The sequence below is a fragment of the Tribolium castaneum genome, chromosome 4 (genome assembly GCF_031307605.1).
Source record: "Tribolium castaneum strain GA2 chromosome 4, icTriCast1.1, whole genome shotgun sequence".
Lineage (NCBI taxonomy): Eukaryota > Metazoa > Arthropoda > Insecta > Coleoptera > Tenebrionidae > Tribolium > Tribolium castaneum.
The window spans coordinates 21,275,574-21,292,724 of record NC_087397.1 but is presented as its reverse complement, the minus strand read 5'-3'; the positions used below and the strand labels follow the sequence as shown (position 1 = coordinate 21,292,724).

Below are 17,151 nucleotides of genomic sequence, written 5' to 3'. Positions count from 1 at the left end.
GTTGAGGTGTAAATAAATTTAAAAAATAAGACATCTAATAATCTAATGTCGTTTGCGTGGCAATGTACTAGCAATAATGAAAATCTAGTTTTACATTGATTAAAAATTGCAAAATTTGCTTTCTCTGCTTGTACGCTTTTTTAGTGAACTGGAGTGTACTTTGGAAATTCGTAGCACTTAACCCCTTTGTGAAACAAATTACTTATCAAAATTTCAAATAGTACCACCCCTCTTGTGACACCCGAAATGAACTTCTAAATTTGTGGAGGGAGCATCAGCGAGAAACTGTAGTCATTGCACAAACACCTTTTTTATACTTTGCGTTTATAATACTTTTTTCTACTTCGGTTTCGTACTAAGGTCATTACGATACAATATTTGCGTATTGTATTATCCAACGGAGTGCCATAATAATTACACTAAAAATCAGGGTAATTTAGTTGGTTAATGTTGACAACCTCGTTTTTTGACAATTATCCGAGAGAACTATCAGTGTCAATTGACACTTGTTGCAAGTCCATAATTTAATGAAATTAATCAAATACGAACCTTTAGAGACTTTTGTACTAATCCTGACATGTAGCCTCTTCGAACACCTTTCGAGTAATGTACAAAAATAACTTCAAAAGCCAGTGCAAGTAAGTAATTTGAGATCTCATTATCCTAAGGCCAATTTTCAAATTCCACGTATTTGCCACAAAAGCCTGTATTTGTTAAGGGGTACATTGCGAAATGTCTTGGGCTCTTTCAGAATACATTTGTATGAATAAACTGATGACTGTGAGGTGAATGGTTTATTAATTCGTGGGTATATCGACTCTGGCTGTGCTGGAGTGATTATTAAAAAAAATGTCATGGATAAATTGGACCTTAAGATGCAACCGACGACATGTGTCATTGCTGGGTACGTTAACGGTGTAGTATCCGCTTTGGGAAAAGTAAAGCTTCGCCTGAAAGTTGACATGGTTGAAGACGACGTAGAGGCGTATGTCGTAGATGATGATGTCCAGGAGGTGCCTATTTTGGTTGGACAGGCATTTATTAATGGCAGGGATAGAGTTCTCATCGTCAAGGACGGAGAGATGAGACTAATTCCTAACGACAACAAGGTGATTGGCCATGATTTCGAACTTTTACCTCCAAAGAAAGTGCCATGGAGAATATCGTCATTCCTGCACATCACGTTGGGTATGTAGAGGTTTATTCTAATGAGGGGGTAGAAGGAGAGGTATTTATTGAGGGTCAAATGAGGGCTTCACCTGGAAGGAAACATTTTGTAACACAATGTGTGATGACAGTGCCTAGGGGTGTCTTGTCGATAATGAATGTATCGAATAATGAAATCTGGTATAAGACATCAGAAGTAGTGGCGAGAGGAGTGACTTGCTGTAAGGAAAAAGAAACTGATAGAGTTGAGGCACTAAATGCTGTTATCCAACAACCTCTAACATTTGAAGATATTGACAAGTCAAGTCAGTAACGGTTTGAGTAGTCAACGAAGGCAAACTCTGCTAGATTTGCTCAACGAATTTGGTGTATGTTTTGCAATGTCGATGGGCGAATTAGGAAAGTATTCAGAAGTCGAAATGGAAATAAACCTAAAAGATGAGAAACCAGTAACCAAGAGACCTTATAGGTTGTCTTTCTCTGAGAGGGTCCAAGTCTAAGAAATCATCAGAGAAATGTTGGTACATGGCATTATAAGAGAAAGTACTTCACCTTATTCGAGTCCAATTCTGATCGTGAAAAATAAGACCGGCGATTTGCAGTTATGTGTGGATTATAGAGCATTAAACTCGAAGACAGTGAAGGACTGTTTTCCACTACCTAGAACTGATGAACATTTGGATCGTTTAGCTGGTCGTCGATTTTTTACTACACTAGATCTGGCTGCAGGGTACCATCAGATCCCTGTTGCTGAAAATTCAAATCCGAAAACAGCTTTTATTACTCCTGATGGGCATTTTGAATACATGAGGATGCCTTTTCGGTTGGTAAACGCTCCTGCAGTGTTCCAGAGGACCGTGAACAAAGTACTGGGTACGCTGAGGTTCACACAAGCTCTAGCTTATATGGACGATATCTTGATACCATCTATAGATTTCGAAACCGGCATATAAGCTCTCAAAAATGTCCTCGTCGCATTCAAGAAAGCGAATCTGACACTTAAGCTTTTGAAGTGTTTCTTCTTCTAAAAAAAAATTGATTACTTAGGCCATGAAGTAAGTCAAGAAGGCATTAGGCCGGGAAGTAAGAAAGTGAAGTCGGTGAAAGAGTTCCCAACACCAAAAAACGTACATCAGATTCGACAATTTGTTGGTCTCGCCAGTTATTTCAGGAGGTATATTAAAAACTTTGCCTCGATTGCAGGTCCACTGACAAGGCTAACTCGAAAGAACGTAACTTTTGAGTGGTCGAATGAACAAGAAGAGGTCTTCAAAGAACTTAAACGTCGATTAGTGGAAAAACCTGTATTGGCTTTGTACGATCCGTCAATGAATACAGAAGTGCATACTGATGATTCGAAATGGGGGATAAGTGGTATACTGATGCAAGGGCAGAACTGCACCCTGTACAGTATTGTAGTAGACAGACAACTAAAGAAGAGCAGAGATTTCATTCATATGATCTGGAGACCTGTTGTCGAATCGTTGAAGCAATTTCGTGTGTACTTGCTGGGAATGAAATTTAAAGTCGTCACCGACTGTAATGCTGTCAGAACTACGTTAACAAAACGTCACTTATTACCACGAATAGGACGTTGGTGGTTACAAATTCAAGAATTTAACTTTATAGTCGAGTACAGGGCTGGAACAAAAATGAGCCATGCTGATGCTTTCAGTAGTAATCCTCCCAATGAAGAAATGGTAGAAGTATTCGGGGTGAACTTAAGTGATGACGACTGGGTACTTGCCGTACAGTTGAAAGATTAAAGGTGTTCGTATCTGAGAGAAGTACTGGGAAAGGAACCCAGTGACTTAGAAGAAATTCGAATACATGACGAATATGAGCTTATAAATAACAGAGTATATCGAAAGACAGAAGATGGTCCAAGATGGTTGGTGCCTAAACTAGTCCGCAGACAAATCGTGAAGACAAGGGTCATTTTGGGGTCGAGAAAACCCTAGAACTTGTGAAGAGATGTGACTGGTTCCTAGATATGAGACGGTACATCAAGAAACCTGTGTCCGCGTGTTTAGAGTGTCAGTACAATAAACAGATATCCGGAGCAAAGCCTGGGTACTTAAACCCAATCAAGAAAGTAGGTACACCAATGGACACAATTCATGTTGATCATCTTGGTCAAATTGTACAAACCAAGAAGAAAAATTTGTTGGTGGTTATAGAGGCTTTTACTAAGTTTGTATTCATGCGGGCTGTCCAGAGTACAAAAGTGTGTCCAGTTTTAAAGTTTTTGGATGAAATTTTTGGGACTTTTGGAGTGCCTAGAAGAGCGGTCTGTGATAGAGGGACCGTGTTTACAAGTAAACAGTTTATTGAATACTCTCGGAAATGTGGCTTTAAAACAGTCTACACGGCAACAGCTACGCCACGAGCGAATTGACAAGTGGAGAGGTACAATCGAACTCTCCTTGCCTCTATAAGTACCACGATGGAGAGCGAAGAGTAATGGGACCGGATAGTTGATAAAGTTCGATTTTCGTTAAACAACGTTATCAACTGCACTACCGGCAAGAGTCCTTATGAGCTGTTGTTTGGCTATCGGCCAAAAACTGTTAGAGATGCCTTTGTACAGCACGTTGTAGAAGTTGAGTTAGATCGATTAAAAAAGGCATTTCGACGCTGGGCGACGTAAGCCTACCGTGTTTACAGAGGGGCAGCAAGTATTGATTAGAAGCAACGTGTCGACTAATGATGGAAGGAGCAAGAAGATTCCTCCAAAGTACCAAGGTCCATTTGTAGTCAAAAAAGTTTTACCTCACGATAGGTATTACGTCGAAGACTTGCCTGGGGCAAGTAGATCACAAAAACCGTATAAAGGTATTTGTGTAGTGGATAGGATGAGGCCTTTCCCAGTGGAAAAATCAGATAGTGATACAGAAACTGAAGGTAGCGCTACTACGACTGAGGGTCGTTTAAGATGTGAAGTGGGTAACCAAGGTGGTTGGAGTTGAAAATTGGGGAGTCATGATTGAGTGAATCAGTAGAGTTCAATGACAGTAAAGTTATTGAGAGTTGTTGAATACTGAACCTGGATCTAGATCAGAGATGTGACTTGATTTGAGAGGATTTTGAATACGTTAACTGAGTTGACGAGAAAGACATAAGGTCACTGTGATGTGACTGAAGTTGTAAACGAGTTACTAACATGGGGTGGTGAACGGTAGTTGAGATGCTGGGGAAGCGTTTCCTACCTTATGTCCTTTTTTCTTTCAGGCTTTTGTTTTGCAGGCAGGACCTGAGCACTCCCCGTGTGTACTTCTTATGTGAATTGTTTGTTTGGAAATACATGTTGTGTTTGTGTTGCATGACTTTTGGGGTTTTAGGAATTGGTGCAAATACTGTTGTATGACAAGAGACTGAATTTTTGTTTGGCTCTTAGGTAATCCCAGGCCTCCTGCGAGGGCGCAGGCTGTGAGCAGCGTGGCCGACTGAAACGGACCGAACGGTTAGCAGCCTGAACGACCGCGGGAATGACGCGCGGGACTTACGGGCATTGTGGGTAGTGACAGGCGAGGCACGACAGCGGTCTCGACAGTGCGATAAAGTATTAATTAGTGTTATTTTTGGTATTAATAAATTTTTTCTACGTCCGTTATAAAACTTAGAATTTTTTTCATTCATATCTGTTCATAAAGTATATCATTCTTGAATGAATCAAAAGCGTGAAAAAAAGTGCCGTAGCGGTTTATTTTTTCACTCTAAATGCGTGAAAAAAAGTGCCGTAACGTGTCATTTTTTAACGCGTAAATATTAATATAGTAGGGTGCTTTGGACGCGGCGCTGTCAGTAGACGCTGTCTTAGAGCTGTCACATAGAAAACATTTTCAAAGTTATTTGCTTGGTTTTTGTAAGAATTGTGTTGTTGAACAAAAAAAAAGGTGTTGCTAGTTGTGATGGAGTATGAAAGCGAAGAAAGCTTCAGTTGCACCCCCGAGGACGTCATTGATTCGGCAAATGCCGCTACAATGAATATTCTTCCGGAAAAATCAAAAAATCAGTATTTGAAACAATATAAAAAAGGAATCCAAAGTTTCACAGAGAGAGTTTTGCTCGCTTATTTTGATTCAAAATCAAAAACGTGGAGAGCTTCAACTTTGTGGTCTGCCTATTCCAAATTGAAGGCCACTTTGATTATAAATCTTGACGTTGACATCAGCAAATACCCAAAACTTATTGGGTATTTAAAAAATAAGTCAATAGGATATCGGCCCAAAAAGTTTAAAACAAGCAAGCTCCGGACCATAATTATCTTATGCATAAGGTTATTATTAATATTATTTTTAAAAAAAATTAATCGCTTACTCATTCAGGTTGCTTTAATATTTGGAATTGCCGGCGCTCTGCGGAGGGAAGAATTATATAAAATGAAGTGTGAAGATGTGAACGACACTGGTAACGTTCTAATTATCACGGTACCCGACACATATTGAACGAAGATTCACAGTTATTGGAGAAACACCCAAACATAATTTAAACTTGATAGACATTTATAAAAAATACAAAAATCAACGACCGATAAATGTCAAAACCGATCATTTCTTTTTGCAATATAGACAGGGAAAGTGCAAAACACAAGTCGTAGGAATAAACACCTTTTCAAATATTCCTTTACTAATCGCAACTTATTTAAATTTACCGGATCCATCAAGCTACACTGGACATGCATTTCGTCGCTCTTCGGCGTCTCTTTTGGTAGATTCAGGTGGCGATTTAATGCAGTTGAAAAAACACGGTGGATGGAAATCCAGCACAGTTGCCGAAGGTTACTTGGACGAATCAATGCAAACTAAAATGGATTCGGCAACAAAAATTTTGGCAGGAACTAATTCCACACCGACTGTAAGCGACTTGTCCACAAGTGTCTACAATCCTACAGTTAATACTACTACGCAAAAACAAGTAGGAAATAAGACTACAAATGTAGACGAAGTAAATTCTTTGAGCAAATCAATGGTTTGCTCTTCTCTACAAATCAATAACGCTCAAAGTTGCACTTTCCATATTTCAATTAATAAAGACATTTGAATTAATACTATTACTTTTTTATATTTTCATATTATGACGGACGTAGAAAAAATGTTGTATGCAATTAGTGAGTAAAGTATCTTTTTTTAACTCGAAGGAATTGCCGCACTCGCCTACGGCTCGTGCGGTCAACTGTTCCTACTCGTTAAAAAAAGTGTTACTTTACTCACTTGTTGCATAAATAACTAATTGAGTTGTGTTGGAAAGTGGCTTTGATTTCCCAAGTGTGGAGTATTCGTTACGCGAGACATTTTTTTTAATTAAAACAAGAAAAAAAGGGGCCGGGTGCAAAGTATAAAAAATAGCATAAAATGCTTGTTTTGTAAGGGTTTTGGCCCACTTATTCCATTGAAAACTCTCTCACGACTCTTTTGCTAACTTCGTGCGCCAATCAATTCTTATAAATCTTGTTTTTTGACATACAATTTTGTAATTGGCTTTCATTTTGATGCTTTAATAGATACAGGCTGTCCCAACGATCCGAAAAAGCTCCATAATTTGTTCATTATTAGAGATATTGACTTTTTCTTTTTTTTTATTATAGCTACGTTCCTGTTGCATGTTTCTAAAATATTGCGATATACACTGCTGCTCAAAAAAATCCGGACACTTTATTTTTTTTTATTTGAAATACTTAATTTATTTTTAGTGTGAATTTTACTCAGTCAATCATTAGCTAGTGTCTTAACGGGGTTTAGAAGAAATTTTCATGATTACATTGTAGATTTTGGGGCTACACCAGCGTTAAACCGTTTTTTTGTACTTTGGGTAAGGTACGAAATTTCAATTATCACGTAGTTTTTGATTTAAATTGTATTTTGTTATTCAAAACTGCTTATCGACGCATTTGCGCAGGATGCTACCAGAAATTTCTGTAAAAATTGTTGCTTTAAGCAATGATGGCCGAACGGCTTTTTTTCCTTTAAACAGAAAAGTTTAAACTTAATTCTGTTCCAAGTTTTTAGCGTATTACGATTAGAAACATAGAAAAATTAAGACTGTAGCAAATAGTTCCGTGGCGCTCTGCTATTACCCTTTTGGAGCGCTGCCAGTACGACTCGAGGGATGCGTACCATGCACCCGCAACATTCCTTACTCGCCCATTATAAGACCACTCGCTGAACCCTTTAGGAGTTGTCGGCGGAGCGCGTTGGCAATTGACAACAAGCTCTTGTACAAATCAGTGATCCGACCTACCATGACTTATGCTTCTGTGGCTTGGGCGTTCGCGCCCTGTAAGACTCGGATGCATAAGTTACAAACTTTCCAAAACAAATTTCTCCGTCAAGCATTCAACGCCCCGTGGTTTGTTCGCAACAACCAATTGCACCGAGAGGCGAAAATGCCGACGATGGAGGAATTTTTCCGTGAGACCGCCGAGCGAGCCTTTTCGAAGGCGGAAGCCCACCCGAACCCCCTGGTCCGAGAGGCCGTTGACTACGACGAAAACGGTCCGTCCAGATGCAAGAGGCCAAGGATGGCTCTCTTGTAATCGATAAATGCCTTCTCACTCAAATCTTCCGAATCTGGTAAGCATCAAATGTCATTGCCACATTTATCTGTCGCAGCTCTTTTCAGATTCCATCAAATGGATCACTTCGGGGGAATCCCCGGAGCGCCCTCTTCTTTCCTTCTGGCACCATGCAAACCGGCATGGCTGCCCAGCGTGCGTTCAGGAAGTGTTTTGTGTAAATAAAGACTTTTCTTTTGTAACAAGTGTATTCATATAATCGGTACGTGTTACAAATTGATTTTTTTGAAAAAGTCTCGTAACAACCTAAAACTTTGTTTGTCAAGGGTTTCTTTCGTTTTGTTTCATGTTGGTCATTTTTAACAACACTTATCAAATCTTAAGCCGTTAAAAATTTATCGGATGGATTCTGTGATCTAATTCTTTATATGAAATTGTATGGTTCATTGTCACTTTGTAAATTAAATTAAATTACATTAAATCAAATTTCGTTGTGTAAGAACAACTTATTTACTGTTTTTGTGATTTTAATTTAGAATTCGGCATTAGAATATCTTGAATCCAGATATTCTAAAAGTATTAAGCCGGAGGATCCTGGCGCCCATTTTTCCGTTTTATTTTGTTTTCGGATCGGTACTAATTTGTTTTAGCCCACCCCAAGACAGCTATATATACACAGAATGAGTTATTGATATGGGCGTGCTCGATTGCACCTACAATGTCAAAGATATCGAAATGAATCCCATGGCACTGCAAATGGGAAGTCAAAGCGAACGTTCGAAAATTATTTGGCCCTATACAGGGTGTTTCATCTTTTCAGAGCAGCCTTTAACATATTTTTTAAATAGCACTCCCAGTATATTTGTACATATGTAACTTTGCACTTTTATAGGCTTCATAAACCAGTTTAATTTTTGCGATTACTTTAACCGTTCAAAAGTTATTATTTTTTTCTACAATTTAGTGAGTCTGCAGGCACATTATTAAAAAATTGCAGAGCGCTTGGTTTTTGAGATATTGAGTTGGAATTTTGTCAGGGGTATCTTTCGGCGACAAGACTGCATTGTAGCATTACCATGCTGTGATACATTCATTTTGGTAAACTTTGAAGGACCATAATTTGATTTTTTCAAATAGCACCCTATGTACTTTATTACTGAGTATTATTCAGCATCTCATTTTACATCTTTTTCACCTCTTAAATTTTTTTACAAAAGTTGATAATTTAGGAGATAACTCGGTTTTTCTGAAAAATGCACATAAAATCCCTTTGATACCAACGTAGTGTGCCATGTAACACAATAAATTCTTGCGTTTTTTGTACGTCACGTTTTGATTTTGTTGTAAAAATGAATTTTTCATGTAAGATGCATACGAATCTCATAAAGATATAAACTATAATTTTGTTAAGAAATGATTAAATAGAAATGAAAAAGAAACGACGGCATTACCAGAGAAAATATGCAAAAAAAGATTATAAAAGCTTTTCGTAAAATTGATCATGCCACATTAGAAGCGGTGAATTTTTAAGAGTATTCTTGATATTCTTATTGCTTAAGAATGCCGTTATTTTAAACAGTTTTGTAACTTCAAGTAATATGTTATCGATGTTGATTTGTTATACCTCGGTTTTTTATTTCCTTATTTCTCCATTGTAAATTTCTGTCATTTTCACAATAAAGTCAAAATGTATTGTTTTTCATAGCAAGCTACATTATAACCAAGAGATTTTTTCATTGTGAGCATTTTTCAAAAAAAACCGAATCATCTCCCTATCAACTTTTGGAAAAAAAAGGATATAAAATGACACGCTAAATAATACTTATAAATAGTATATAGTAATGTATAGTAATAGTAATATATAGTAATAAAATACAGGGGGTGCTATTTAAAACAACACAAGTTATGGTCCTTTTAAGTTTACCAAAATAAATGAGTCACAGCAAGTAGATGCTACAATGCAAATGTATGTTCTTGTCACCGAAAGATACCTCAGACATTTGTTAACCCAAGGACAAAATCCCAACTTGATATCCCAAAACCCAAGCGCTCTGTGATTTTTTAATAATGTGCCTACAGACGCACTAAACTGAGGGAAAAAATTAAATAACTTCTGAACGGTTAAAGTAAATTGCAAAAACTAAACTGATTTATAAAGCCTAAAAAAGTGCGAATTTACATATGTCCAAATATACAGCGGATGCCATTTAAAAAAATTATGTTAAAGGCTGCACTGTAAAAATGAAACACCCTGTATAGAGCAAAATAATTTAGAATGTGCTCCTTGATTTTTCATTTGATTTATTTCAATATCATTGACAGTGTAGGAGCAACGAGCAGGCCCATATCAATAACCACCCTGTATATTATTATTTATTATTATTATACCTCTTTCCATTTTTACTTTTTTTAAATAAATTAAACGTTGTGTTTAAAGGAGTGAAATTGGTTACCTTCTCTTGTTTAAACTTTCTTTTTACCCTTTTTGCATAAACCAAAAGAGGTTGGCCAGTTGACCTTGACAGAAGACGCCGATATAAGTGCACTACCCGCATCGAAAAACTCTCATTCTGTTTGTGGTAGTACAGAGTACCTAATTTAAGTAATTACAGTGTGTTCGCGTTATTTTGCCACTTTTCAACCTTGTGATCATTGTGATGAGTGTTTCCAGTGTCTCAGTCTGAAGTCACCGTCATTAATATTAAAATTACTGATGGGAAAACTTAATAATTTCTATAAAAACATCACATTTTGATTAGAGATGGACCAAGAGTCAATATTACCATTTCTGATGTTATTACTAGGCCATTTAATTGAAACATAATTTGAGTAATTTGTGCAAACATCTTTAAGCCAAGTTTTGTGGGCGAATTGTTCTGGCTCAAAGTGGTCCGTATATTGAAAGTTTATTCAGACATGTCGTTGACCTTAATCGAGCCAATCCGGTTGTGAGTCAAGAGACTTGTCCCATCATTTTTAATGATTCAGTTATTGATGGATTAAATGTACTTGATAATGACATGGTGATTGAACAATCCCCTGTGAGAATATGACAGGACATCATTAACGCTTTATCGGAGCCTTAGGTTGAGGCGGAAAACATTGTCAACAATATCAAACCAATTCACCGACTGTTGAGGTGAATGACGTACTTTCTACCAGAGAGGGTGGTGGAGGTCGAAAATAACATCATTCCATCCGCACAACCACCACCACATATGATGTTATCACAGGGCGTCAAGGACGATCATCTGTGACGGGTAAAAAGCCCTTGTCTTTTGTGAGGTATTTATTTTTCAAAATACCATGTAAAGAGACTAAATTATAAGCTTTCTCACGGTTAAAATTCGGGAAAATTTCATTTAATTTAATATGACGTACGAATGAGAGCAGAAAAGTGCCAAATTAGATCATCATTTAGTGCAAAGCCATGTCACTATATTTGTTTATTTGTTTTGGGTTTATTTATTATAAACATTCTCAGCCGGCTCGAAGGATGACCCTGACACGTACAGAAAACTTTGGACAAGAGATACGTCAGATTTGCACCACATGATCATGTCACATAACCGTGTTAACGCGGCCCCCGAGAACTGTCAAAATCAAACTGTCAAATCAAAAAAATATGTTTTTACCCTTTTTCACTTTTATACATATCTCATAATCAACAACAATTTTCAACCGGAAACCATTGTGGTGCCTTCAACTGGCAAATAAATTTTGAAAACGGTAAGTTTAAAATATCTCATTCTCAAAGAAACTTTTCTAAAGGTTGTTTTTTCCTTGCTATTGCTAGTATTGGGTTCAATTTTTGCATGCATATTTACATTGATGTTGTGCATGAATGGTCTATTTTTTATCTATTCAGAAAATGGATTCAATACTAAATAAAAAATGTGTAGTTTTGTGGGAAATTAATTTCCAATCATTTTGCTTTTTGTTTGGTACTGCCCCGTGATCTATTTTTTGAGATATGTATAAAAGTATGAACCAAGGACGTTATATAGTTATATAGTTATCTAACGTTATCTAACCTCTTTGGGTAAAAGTAAACGATAACTAATTGGCGATATGATGTAGTCTCTATTTCTAACTTACGAACCTCAAAGTTACAATTTAGTTTTAGTTTGTTGCGTATTACTTTGTTAACGTTAAGAAAATCAAATAAAAATTAAGTAATGTTAAGTAGAAATTGTCCAAAGGTTGATCCGTTCACGAAAATCATAGGTTGTTGATTGTAAGAGAGTGAAATTTCTGGGTACAACCACTCTGCACAATTTACATTGTTTAATTAGTAAAATTCCGTTTAAAAAAATTGCAGATAAATCACAACTTTGCACTGAAATTCAGGAATATAAAATTGTTAATTTAATACGTGTTACATCGAAAATTCGTAAATGTTAAATAAATCAATTAAATACGGGATAAAAATTGTAAGCCACCTTATTTTGTCAACAAATGTCAATTTCTCAAATTTATATGTTAACCATTTGTTTTCCTTTAAAATATTAATTTTAAAGTTATTTGAGTATTATTTCGGACTGAACGTCTCTTCTACAATTGGGTGATCTCACAAGTTAAGGCTGAGGATCTTACGCTAAATAAATTTAGTCGCTCTATTGGTGGCACCCACTCAACCAAACGAAATTGAAAAGTCAATGATTTTATTTTTCAGGGAAAAACTTAAAAACCCGCCACACATCCAGCAGGATCGAAGGTTGAGGAAAATGTGGAAATCAACATCACACCATGCCCTAACCTCCAGCACAATTTGATCCCATATTATTACTCAGTCAGTCAATGGTGCATTGACAGAACAGCGGTTGAGGAGAATGCGGGCCCTAAGTAGGCCTTGGCCCGTGGGGTGGCATTAATGCACGTAATAATGTCCTACTATCATCAGTACACATTAAAATAATGTAAAGTACATACATCTAATTTGGTCGCAGTTCAAAATTTTAATATCATTCTGTACTATCTACAGGCTGGCCCACGAGTAACAATAAACCTGAAAATTTTTTTTACACTTCATAGATAACGTGGATAGTAAAATACAAACTGATCCAGAAATACTGAGTCTGTTAGCAGCACTGAATTTTATTTTTAAATGGTACCTCTGGTTACTCTAACTTCCCGTGTCCTGACATTGACAAGTGCGCATGACTGTCATTGACAGTATTATTTAAAATTTTCAAATAAATTTTTTCAAATGGAGTTTACGCAGGAGCATGATATATTCATTGGAATGGAACACTTTAGAACAGCGATTTATAATCCGAATAATGGTTGGCAATATTCACTGGAAACAACGTACAACAATTTTCGAGTGAAGTTTCCGGATATTCCTGTTAGTCGCAATGTATTTAAACAACACTGTACGCGAGTGGTTGGCCGTTATTTAGACACCGGAAATGTGACCAATTTCAGGTCTGTCCTATGGAAGTTGTTCCAGAGTATTAAAAAAATACTTAAGCTACCATGCTTATAAAATATCCGTTGTTCACTCTTTAAATTCTCCAGACTATCGCCAAAGAGTGCGATTTTGCAATTGGTTTAATGAAATCTTAAAGGGTACAAATTAAATGCACAGTATTTTATTTAAACGACAAGTATTTTTTATCAGTAAAAATAATAAATGCACAGTAAAAATAATAAATGCACAGTAAAAATAACAAATGCACAGTAAAAATAATAATTACACAGCCAAAATAATAAATGCACAGTAAAAATAATAACTGCACAGTATAAATAATAAATGTACAGTAAAAATAATAATTGCACAGTAAAAATAATAAACGCACAGTAAAAATAATAAATGCACAGTAAGAGTGATAGATGCAAAGTAAAAATAATAAATGCACAGTAAACACAGTAAGCATCTCAAAACTAGAGAGTGTAGAATTCCACATTTCGAGTTTCACATTTTCTTTCGACTTTAATCGTTCGTGGGGTATGTGCCCTTTTAGTTTGCTGAGGCGAAGCCCCAGCCTGCAAGCTAGCTACTGAGCGTTTATTATTTAAAATAATGGCGGACGAGAGTGGTACGGGTGACGGTGTGGTTCGTTTTTTTGGCAATAAAGTGGCTCGCCGTAAACGCATTTATTGTGCTGATTGTCGAGTGAGGGCACACGTAAGCTGTGCTGATAGGAAGAAATGTTGTGAACCATCAGGACTATCTGTAACAACTCCTACAACCGAGGGTCAAGGTGTAAATAGAACAGCACTTGCTATGGTTATTGCTACGATAAATACGCGATCGATTACGGTTGCGGAAATGAAGGACGGCGTGAACCGACTAATAGAGGAGAACAAAAAGCTTAGGAAAGAAGTTGAGGCATTGAAGATTAAGAAAATGCAAACAAATAATCCAATAATTGCTAACGGAGCTGCCGAAGAATCATTAATTGATGAAGCTGTCGAACGTTTACGTCGGTCCAATAATGTAATAATCAGGGGGATTCAAGAGTCCGGTTATGCTGCATAGGCGAAAGAAAATGACTCCACTGCTGTCAAAACACTAGTGTCATCTATAATTCCCAGTGTGAGGAAATCCTATGGACGAAGGTTAGTGCATGGGCGCGCGCTTGCAGTCAGATAAACCTTTAAATCGAAATGTTGTGGAAAAGCTTGCATTGTTGATATAAGTTAGTAAAGAGTATTTAAAAATGTTTAGTCAAAGAATTTTTTGTTTCAACTCTCGAAAAGGGACTGAAAAGACGTTTTAGCTAAAAATTTGCAAACACCTAAAATGGAGTGTTATACTAAAAAATGAAAATTTTTATATGGATAGCCAACAACAAAATAGGCGACGCATATTTTTTTATTTTAACCAAAGCTCTACCGTTTTTGAGAAAAATAATTGAAAAGGTGAAAATTCCTGGCCTGACGTCAGCAATGTTCCTTTTTGAATCAGCCAGTCACAGAACTTGAGATAGAAAAACTTGCCAACAAAGATAGCTTGAAAGACGTACGTTTGTTCTTGATTTCTGCCTCTGTTGTTTTACATACGACTTCTAATCTGCTGCAGGAGCAATCATTTTACCAAAACACAAACTCCTGCAAAATATTAGCACACAACACAGTCACAATCGACAACGCACGGCTTTGACGTTTGTATTTGACATTTACCAGCCCAAACGTAGGTCGTAGCGTTAATTATATGCAGCGAAAGACTGACGAATCATTAGTCGAGACATTGCTTACGTCACAGCGCGAATTTTCTATTATTACTAAAAAATTACCGATTTAAAAAAACTCAGACCGATATTACTAGACATCATTTTGTGTCTATTTTCAGAATCTACAATTTCCAAAAACTTTTACTTTCGAGTATAACACTCCATTGGACACATTTTGCGTGTACATACTCATATCTTCCTTCTGGATAAAGCTAGAAACTTTGTTTTTTTGTAAACAAATTTTCAATAAATGCAGATTTATACGTAGTTTAACAAGGTTGAGTTTTGATAGAGGGAAACCAAAAAAATTACATTTTCTTGTAACGTTGCATAATTGTGTAATGAAATTTTCGAAATGCGAGAAAGTTTTTTATTTTAAAAGATAGACTCCCCATAATCGAGACGAAATAAAGCTAATACTTGAAATAAATTTTTGGTGCAAGAATCATTTCGTTATCTGTAAGACTCACCAAGTTATTGCAATTTAAAATTACTGCAAAATGCGCCTGAGGTGAAACCGCACCGTATTTCCCTCTGAAGCGTGTTCACCGCCTTTGATAACATTTCGAGAGCTAAAAATCGTAAATAATTAAATAATAATTAATGTCACTTATCTATTAATATTATACCTTTACTTTTAACCGCCCTAACTCTCTATTAATTTTAATAATATCTAAAAAGTCAAAAGAACATTTTTATCTCATGTACTTATTTAAAAAGCATAAAAGTGACCCAGTAGAACTAAATTATTCATTTCAAAGTATTCTTTGGTGTGACATTAATATTTTTTTAATTATTTACCATTTTTAGCCCTTGAAATGTTGTTGAAGATTTGTGTAAAGCTTTTATATCTGCTAATATTCCCATAAAAAAACTACATAATCCTTCTTTAAAGTCCTTTTTAAAAAAATATACAAATCGTAACGTTCCTGACGAATCAACAACTGTAGTTATACGCTGGGGTACTTGGTTAGAAGCAAATTTCTAAAAATTTTAATCAATTAAAATCAGTTGTTTATTGCTTTGAACGACGATGCACAAAGCATTAAACAATGTAAAACTTTAGTTTCAACCACAAATTTAGTTTCTCAACTTAATTTTATTGAAAACAATTTTTCAAATATTCCAACTACGATCAAATTTCTAGAAACGTAAAATTTAAAATTATCCACTGCAGTTGAGAAATTTGAGTCTACGTTGATAGAGTAAAAATCTGTAGAACGGTCATTACAAGATAAATTTAATGCAAAAATTGATGCAGTTGTTACTAGAAATTCCGATTTTCTAGTTTTAAAACATGTAGCGAATAATGTACCACCTTCGACATATTTTGCATTAGCACCAAACTTTTTATTTACTCCTGTAACCAGCTGTGATGTAGAAAGATCTTTTTCGAAATTCAAAGATATTTTAACCGCAAAACGGAATCAGTTTTCGACGGAGAATTTAGAAAGAATCACTGTTATTCAAGCGTATTTTTTAGGAAAAAATGATTAAAATATTTTAATTTAGTTTTTAATTTTAATTTCCACTGAATTAAAACGCAACATTTTCAAAATGTAATAGTGACTTACGCTCCCCTGTATTAAACATCTTCATTGGTGTCCATGTAAGATCGAGGAAATGATGAAGTTATTTTTTAACGAATATTTCTTTCACCTGTCAAATTAGGTGCCTTGTTAAGGTTTGAACTAGCCAATCAGAAGCTGATATTAGCGACTATTTTAAATTAACTTATTTAATTAATAACTAAAATCAACTAAAATATTTTTAAAATTGATTCAGAAAATAATCTGAACAAATATACCCCAGCCTTAATAAATTAGCGACTATTTCATTGTCACAATTTTTCTTGAGCACTCCGTAATTATAACATAATAATATTTATGTTTTAATTAGATTTTTGTAAGCGACCGGTAACATTAATTGTATAAACCCCAAGTAAACTACGCCAATGCACGCGCTGTAACGGACCATTTCATCGATAAATATGAACATCGCGAGAGCGCTAAGACGAGTCAGCTGATCGGTTGTGGCCTCATGCCCTCTTGGCCACCCCATCGAATTTCCTCACATTGAATTAATTATTAATTCCTGAAATTCAAGATAATCAAATTGTCACAGTAACTCGCTTGGGTAAATTCAGTCCATCTAAATCTCGCCCTATTAAGGTAATATTTAATGATTCTTCTGTTGTACAACGTGTTCTTCGAAATCGGCCAAAAAACGGAATTTTCATCAATGAAGACTTCACCAAAATGCAACAAAACAAATCATATGCTGTTCGTAGGG

The 17,151-nt window shown here is 35.9% G+C and overlaps 1 non-coding gene across 1 annotated transcript; it reads right to left on the bottom strand.

Moving 5' to 3' along the window:
• Nucleotides 1–10,817: 10,817 nt before the first annotated feature.
• Nucleotides 10,818–10,881, bottom strand: Mir3834 (microRNA mir-3834). The gene has a single exon (NR_038657.1). It is a non-coding gene; the product is annotated as a microRNA mir-3834 (primary transcript).
• Between the last annotated feature and the right edge of the window lie 6,270 nt (nt 10,882–17,151).